Below are 9,365 nucleotides of genomic sequence, written 5' to 3'. Positions count from 1 at the left end.
CTGGCATACACACTCAGATCCTAGGGTCATGAGAAAAGGTCCAATCTTCTGTTGCTGATATATATGGTATAGCAAACACATTTATATTTGTTCTAGCCTAAGTGCCCTTTGTTTAGATGGACTGCTGGACTTCCAGACCAGGGGTCCGTTCTTCGTACCTCGCTTACTACATCCAAGATCAAATGACACATCCAAGATCAAATCATCGTGCTAACTTTGAGCTCGCTAATCCGGTTCTCCAAACACACCTGTTGTTGACGATTAGTGTAGCTGGATGAAGTAATCTGAGATCACTGGGTGGGTTAAAAGGGGCTACGCATCGATAGTAGAAACATTGATCGGCAACCCTGTGATTGGTCGGCGAAGATGTCGAAGGAGCGCGCTCAGTATTTCACGGCAGCAGAGCAAGAACTCTTTATTGAGGGATATCAGGTGTTTCAGAGTTTAATTAAAACGCAGGGGAACACTGCAAAGGCTGCAAAAGCAAGGAGAGAGGGCTGGCAGAAAGTTGCTGACAAATTAAACTCGTAAGTGATCCATGATATTACATTATATCATGTGATATTATATTATACAACATTATATTATATTACATCATATCCTCTTTCACATTAGAGCCACAACAGGACCCACTAGAACATGGGAACAAGTAAAAGTGAAATATAAGAATATTCTACAGAATGGTAATATTTATCACTTATATTGCTTTTAGTCTCCTGAAAAGAGACCCTGGAATAATCTGTTTGTTTGTTTATAACAGCAACCAAGAAAAGGGCAGAGCAAATAAAGACAGGTGGTGGTCCTGCACCCCCTCGTCACACCCCTTTTTGTTCTGTGACATTTATTGACATTGTGGATTTTGTTGTGTGTAGTTTGACATAACACTCCATCACTTTTACCTGTTCCCATGCAAGGGGTGACTGAAGCATGCACAGTAAGTCGGGAGTAAGTATATACAGTACAGTAAGTATATGTATATATATATGTGTATATATATATATATATATATATATATATAGAGAGAGAGAGAGAGAGAGAGAGAAAATAATACCCTCACGGGAGAATCGATATCTCTATGAGCACACTGTCGCTGAGCTAAAGGATCCCGCTCTATCCCGCAATATACGCTGAATTCTGTAATCTCTCCTTATCAATCTTGCACCTTCCTTGCTCGCAGCACAAACGGACAGGACATGGCTGCGACAGACTTCCCAAATCCACCTTCGCTTTTATAGCCGTGGTCTCTCATCTCGATTGCACGTAGTAATTTACTATTACTACTCTAAAATATGAATTACATCTGACATGATCTACTACATGTAATAGAATGATTAATAGTACATTTCCCTTTTTTTAGGAAATGACCTGTATGTATCTGTATGAAATCAATAAAAGAATCAAATACTGCATTATCTTTAGTTACATTGATAATATTTATTTATTGAAACACAGTGGAGAAATATCGCTGTTGCTTTCGTATAAATGAAGCGGGCATACCTGAGTGGCCGCGATCTAATCCTGTTTACATAAAGTAAACCTGCTCCCAAGCAGGTTTACGCTTACGGATCTGTTGCTATGACAGCAAGTCCCAGATGAGCTTCAGAGAACCGAACGATCCAAGATCACGCGAAATCGTCAACAATCAAATCCGGCTAACTTACTTAGCGAGGTACGAAGAACGGGCCCCAGGAGGTAGAGCAGGTCATGTTGGTGTATGACAACACATGAGCCAACATCAGACTCCGAGCGCTACGATGCTAAAGATCAGAAGATCCAGTGTGACATCATCGTTACCTGGCAACAGCAGCCCTCATCTGACTTTATTGGAGGATATTAACAGCAGCAACACTGTTTAGTTTGATATGACGGATTAACAACATGCTGTGATATCCAGTTCATCTGTAATAGATACTGGATCTAATCAGTCAGCAGATATTTGATCAGCTTATTTATAACTATACTAGAAACAAACACAACTGTGTTGGTGATTGATGCAAACTTGCATATCAGCCTTTGAAGGTTTTGTAGTATTGAGAACAAAGAGGTTGTGTTAGGGCTGAAAAGCCCGACTTGTTCTCCTCTGCAGGTCATCAAATGCACCACAGAAGTTTGTATTTGCACAGCCTGTATATGTTTGATGGCTTTATTATTCTCTGTTCAAAGACAATAAATGTGCAAAATGTCTCATGTAGTATCAGCTTCATTTAAAATGACTGCAAACATTTAGAGAACATGTGCTGCTGTTTGTCCTACATTTCAACACTGAATGAACCCTGAAAACGTGATGGCAGGTGGCAGATTGGAGTCCACATGAAATATTGGCTGTATGAAGACTGGAAAATATAGATGATACAAACATGCAGCCAAACATTTGTGGACATGGATAAACTCTCTGATCCAAAAAGCAGGAAGTGACACAGCTAGAAAATGAAAGTGTGTAACAGCTGAAGTCAAATGTAATGCAGAGTTGAATCTGCACTTGGATCCATGTGTGAAAGGTCCACATGTAGGGATCACATGAGTCCTGATGTTTGTCAGTGCAGCTTGATAACTCCATCTACTGTGGGCTACATATACTGGGCTGGTAGCTCCATAGTGTTGCAAAGAAACTATTCAATGTGCAAATTTAAAATCAGAGGCTCTTCTAACACAGGAGCCATGTTGAGTTTAGATCACAGCGACCACCGGCAGTCTGAAATGGAATGAAGCCCATTGACAGCCAGCAGGTCTAAACAGGAACGCAGCCATTTGTATGCGTGGCAATGATGTGGCTGCAGCTGACACAGGATTGGTTCAAACTCAACATCATTTCACAGAGTTCACAAATAAACTCACGTTTTTATCTTTGAAGATCATCATAAAGTAGAATTGATGGTCCAGCAGACAACAGCAGGAGGTTTGAGCCCTTCTGATGCAGCAGAAACAGGATTTGGAGGAAGATGTTAATAGATTAGAAAGAATTGTACACTGTGAATCAATGCAAGTCTTTCTAGATAGACAGATCTTTAATAATCCCTCAGGTAGGTTCCTCTGGGACAGTCACAGATAGAGACACCAATTCTGACGTCCTTTGAAAGTTTTCATCACTCGTCATGTACACAGATGTTAATTCTACATATTCCTAGTACTGAACTCTAAATCAATATGAAGAAAATGCTCCTACTAATCTGCATATATGTTGATATCAAATCCTTTTCCAGCACATGGATAAATCTCTATAAATCTTTCAGTCTGATCAGAATGGGCACAGTGTTGTTATTGCAGCACTCCCTGATGTTTGAAAAGCTAAATGTCCATTTTAAAGTGCTCGTGTGTAGGATTGTGTTTCCTTCCTTTGTGCAGTTCTTACAGTAAACATGTTTGAATGTTTCCTGTTCCCCTGATGCTTCTTCCTGTTGGATAAAGTTGGTTTGAATAACATGTTCTTATAGGTTTCAATGAACTTCAAACTGGGATCCACTTACAAAACTGTCTCATTTTATTGGAACGATCCACATTTGCATCCATTCACGGTACATTTGACATCTGAACACGTTTGTACACATGATGAAAGGACAGATGGTGTTTGTGTGTCCTTCTTAAACTTAGTGTGAATGTTTCATCATGTAGAACTACTTAGAACAAAGTCTTTGGGAACATTTGGAGAACACGTTTAGGAAAGTAACATCCTGGTAGAACATTTTCTTAAAGCAAAGCAGAGCTGCAACATGACTGTGAGGATTCACAATAATAAAGTCACAATACTTTATTATTATGAAGACTAAAGCTTAATGCTGCCAATGAATACACATGTTCTTTGTGAAAGCATGAGCACAGCTGACATGCACCACACTGACCCCACTCGCCCCATTTCTTCATCCACTTCTTGCTCTTGTGCTTGAAATGAGACGCAGACGCAGCAAAAGTCAGAGGCTCTAAAATGTTTCCACAGACTCCTCTGTGCACCTAAAGAAAAGGTCAAAGGTCAGCAGCACATGTAGTTGGGACGATTCTTCATTTACAAACAACAGTCGCCCAAACTACACAATTATTTTCCTCCAATTAGGACTTTTCACTTGCAGAAATGGTCCTGTGTGATTTGTAGGCTGTGATATAAAAACTAGTTCCTAATGGCAGCGATTCACTCAGTAAACATGTGTTTCCTTCACCAACCTCACACACAGATCCAATAAGATCAGGAAGTGGGCAGTATAGTACAATATGTGTTATTTTGTACTGTGCTGCCCAAACTAAAGATCTGCTGAAGTGTTGGAAATGATTCAGATGTTTATTTTGGACGATACAGCAGAAGATCAGACATGAAAGTGGAGATAACACAGAAGACCTGCAGCAAAGGGTCAGAGGTCAGACTGGGCCACGTGATTCAACAATGAGCCAATGATCATCAAGTAGTGACTAAAGCAGAGCCCTGACGTTCTGACATTTATCACACAGTTAGAACAAATGTCTGCTGATGACTTCATCTCATGAAATGACTGATAGATGTCAATTCATTGATCAGCTGAGCTGCTGATCTTCATCGTGCACAGAAACATTCAGCTTGTTTCAATCAGTAAATAACTCCCACTACTCTCAGTTTGAACTGTTCCCACTCAAAATGCTGTCAGAACAATGATCATTGTAGAACTTCACAAACATCACGTGTTGTTTTCCACATGTAAGATCAGCAAACATACAGAAACTTCCTGTTGCCACACACGGCCTCTAAAATCTCTTCCACGCTTTCTGTCTGAAGTCCACTCTCTGTGTCGGATCCACAGGAAACAACAAGATCTTATTAACATGGTTTTCAATGTGTCTCCTTCCAAAAGTCCAACCAATGAACAAATGTGTATATTTGTGGAGGCCGAACAAAAGCATGACACATTTGTCTGTTTCTATAAACTGGTGTCAAACACAAATATGAAGAGTTTCATTGACAGACTCCAAAATGCCCCCACAGTGAATCACAGGGAAATCCTACAGTGTGCAGAGAATCTTAATGGCTTCAACATCAACACATCCACAATGTTGGATCCAGTTCTACCTCACAGAGTTACTAAGACACACCCTCTGCCAGCATTACAACAGCTCCACCTGCTTCACCTGCCTCCTCAGCCTCTGTACACCTGAAGAGAAAAGAAAGGCTCCAAAAGCTCAAATCTACAAAGGATTCATGAAGTTTCATCCAACAAGAACATGTTTGCCTTCCACAGTGTGCTGTTAGACACCACTGTACCTCTGCCATTTCAAAAGAGCAGCTTGGGAACATTTTGGCTCCAAACACTTTGTGTTTAAGTTCCTAATCTTTGTTTTCTTTGTGAACAACATCTGGAGCTTTTTGACTCATAGAAACATCATTTTGTTCTTTAGATGACAGCAGATTGGGACTGAATAATCAATCACTATCAAACCAATAAAGATGCTGATTTTACAGGAACTTTGTTGGAGAAGCTGGAAAGACATGAAACTGGTGGAGATCCCAAACCAGTTGATAGTGCTGATTATTCCAAATAAAGCTGTTTTCCATTTGAGATGAAATGACTTTCTGTCCTGATATATAATAAAGATTACAAGGCCCCTCTTCTGTGGAACCAGCTTCCAGTTTGGATTCAGGAGACAGACACTATCTCTACTTTCAAGATTAGGCTTCAAACTGTCCTTTTTGCTAAAGCATATAGTTAGGGCTGGACCAGGTGACCCTGAATCCTCCCTTAGTTATGCTGCAATAGACGTAGGCTGCCGGGGATTCCCATGATGCATTGAGTTTTTCCTTTCCAGTCACCTTTCTCACTCACTATGTGTTAATAGACCTCTCTGCATTGAATCATGTCTGTTATTAATCTCTGTCTCTCTTCCACAGCATGTCTTTATCCTGTCTTCCTTCTCTCACCCCAACTGGTCGCAGCAGATGGCCCCGCCCCTCCCTGAGCCTGGTTCTGCTGGAGGTTTCTTCCTGTTAAAAGGGAGTTTTTCCTTCCCACTGTCGCCAAAGTGCTTGCTCATAGGGGGTCATATGATTGTTGGGTTTTTCTTTGTATCTATTATTGTAGGATCTACTGTACAATACAAAGTGCCCTGAGGTGACTGTTGTTGTGAATTAGCGCTATATAAATCAAATTGAATTGAATTGAATTGAATTGATGGTGATCTGTTTCAGAAAGTAGCTTATGTACCTGAATTTAGGGAAGACAGTTTTTCTCCGTCTCCTCACCATCATTAACCCCGTAGATTTAACCCGGCTTATACTGACAAATATTTATTTTACCATCACATTAAAATTCAAATCCACTAAATTTGCAGTTAGTGCATGGCAGTGTTTAACTTTTGCATGACTTTTATCTGTTACAGACAGGCCAAATGCAACATCTGCCCACCTTAGTGTGGGCAGAGGATCCCTGCTGTACATGGCCCATTTCTTCTGTCATTTATGTCAATACATCACATAAAATTCTTTGAGTGCTCTTACTGTATTAGCTGTTGTTTATTTGCAGATGTCAGTTATTCTTAAAAAGGATGCTAAACATTGCTTGAACATCGCTGAAAAGTGCTTTGATAAATAACTTTTATAATTTTTTGATTGCCTGAAAACTTTCAGGATTTAAGTGTATATATTTATTTAGCATTAGTAGGAACAACTTAAAGTCAAATGCAGTTCATGAATAGTTGTAATGGATTTACTGACATCAGCCCAATATGCTTACCTCAGCAGATTTGAAGAGTACCTGATGAACAGTGTTGGGTAAGTTACTTTAAATTAGTAACTTAGTTACATTACTAGTTACTTCTATCAAAAGTAACTCAGTTACTTCAAGTTACTTGCTACTGTCAGAGTAACTAGTTACTAGGGAAAGTAACTTTGGTTTTACTCAGAATTCTCTTGTTAATGTGTTGCTTCCGTAACTGGATACTCAGCCAGATTACCAGTCTTCTAGCTTGCTTACTTGCCACAAGTGCACTGTGCCACCTACCAATAGAAAGGAAAAAATAATGTGCACATTTCCACGAGAGAAATCCCACGCCTGGACCATCGTTGACCGCCCCATGATTCTAGCCTGCTTTTTACATCCAACACAAAAACTGCAGTCGTGGTGCTTTCGATTGTACTCAGAACTCGGAAATTCTGCCTTCTGAATAGGAAGATGTAGGTAACACCAGACTGCAGATGAGCTGCATACAGAGCTGGACTGGGACAAAAAAAATCGTCCCGGGGAATTTGACTAGAGACCGGCCCACCATTATAGGAAAAATCATAAAGCCTTTGAATGAAAACAAACACTGTTGTGACAGTGATGTACACTGTTCTGATGGTATATATGTATCAATCTATCAATCGTTTGTTGTAAGACTCAGATAATTATTTTTTTAAAAGCGAGACATTTTAAATGAGAATAATAAAGAAAAGTATTTCCTTGTCCCCCCCTTTCTCTGTTAATGCCCTACATGGACCCCTGGCAACACTTTGCTAGATCCGCCCCTGCACAGTTACCAGCTGTCAGCTACTTAGAAAAGGATCCTGGTGTTATTTGTCTCTCAGAAACAGTTCATAACTTCCCTTCAACTCATTCATGTCACCTAAAAGGTAAACCTGTTTCTCCATCACCTGTTCAGCTCTGATGATTCAGTAAGGACATCTCCTGGTTTCATCTGCATGTTTCCCTCTCACCAGATAACCAAACCGATATCATGACCAGCAGATTATGTGTCTCCTCACTTTGCCGCCATTACCGGAAGTCCCAAAAAATAAAGTTCAACATCAGTAACATAGCACCCACCCAGCTGTATAGAAACTCCATCATGCTAGCTAGTACGCAGTACGAAAAAGTCAGCATAACGAAAATAAACTCCACCTAAACTTGGTTTATATCTGACTGATAGACTGCAGGTCAAAACTTCTTACCTGAAGTTCAGTTCACCTGACACTCTCGGACCGGCGGCCGCTTCGGGTCTCTCCTCTTGCCTCCCTTTTCCTTCATCCACCTGCTGGCTTCCACCACTTGCTAATGTTATTGAATCTGTGGAAGCTCCGCGATATCCACCACACGCAAGTAACGAGTAACGAGCCTATCTAAATCCCAGTAACGAGTAACGCGCCCTGGTTTTGGCATAATAACTAGTTACCGTGCTCGTTACCACAATAATAACGTAGTTACTGTAACGCGTTACTTAATAACGCGTTAGTCCCAACACTGCTGATGAACAAGAGCAAATGAACCTCAGCATCCTTCCATATCACAGCTTTTGGAAACTCGTGCCGGGCAGTACAGCATGACTCATCCACAGCAGAAAGCCTTCACAAATGCATTATTTTTAAATTACTTGAATATTGGTTGAAACCTGACCCTGTCTATTGTGGAAAACAAGAGTTTTCAGCAGTTTCTGACAGTAGTTGACTGCAAATACAGCCCGGTAGAAAAATTACATCAAGAACAGAGAACCTGTTAAAAACTCAGCTGAGCGAGACTGATCATGTTTCAGTCACTGTGGACTTCTGGTTGGACTGAAGGATGAGGGGTTACTTTGGTATCACTGTGCACTGGATACAGAAAGAAACAGAGAGGATACGGCTGAAATCCCAACTGCTTCAAAGGCTTACACACAGGTGAGAGAATCTGTGAGAAATTTGAAGTTATATGTGACGAATACAAAAATAAAGTAGTCTATATTATTATTGACAATGCTGTCAATATGCAGAAACCATTAACTCTGTGTTTCCATGCCGAGCAAGGTGAGGAACATGATGATGATCATCTTGATGACCCAGAGCTCTGGCACGACTTAACCTTGGAAGATCAGGTTAAGTCATGGTGCTGCTATGGCAAAGACACAGCACCTGCAGTGTTTTGGTGGTTTCTGGTAGTGAGAGATGGCTTGTCATAGACCAAAATGACATCTCTTTCTCTTTCAAAGTTATTTAAGCTCAGCTCTTTACTGCACACAAGCACAACATTCATAGATATGTTTGAAGCTTAATTTGAACAGAAAGTGATCCCAGCTGCTGTGATCACAAGATCGAATTCAACACTGAGACAAGTGAAGGCAGTTCTCCAATGTGAACATCTAAAACTCTGTGCTATTCTCAAAATGGCTGGGCAAAAGGAGTTATTATTCACAGCACGAGAGTGGAACCTGCTGAAGGAGATAGCGGACATCTGGAAGCAACAGATTTGACACAAGGTGAGTCACGATCAGTAGTGTTGTTCCATCCGTGCTGTCCCTCAATTACCACCTTGAGAAACTGACACTTCAAGTCCGTTTCCTGAATGGCCTGGTCAGGAGTCTCCAAGCATCATTCTACGCCTCATTGTGCACAAATGACTGACAGACTTTTGGTCAGTTTGGTCTTTTGGAAATGCAATGAAATAACATAAAGTGCACATTCCTGT

This window comes from Oreochromis aureus, linkage group 3, assembly GCF_013358895.1.
Source record: "Oreochromis aureus strain Israel breed Guangdong linkage group 3, ZZ_aureus, whole genome shotgun sequence".
Lineage (NCBI taxonomy): Eukaryota > Metazoa > Chordata > Actinopteri > Cichliformes > Cichlidae > Oreochromis > Oreochromis aureus.
This window is presented reverse-complemented; position numbering follows the sequence as displayed.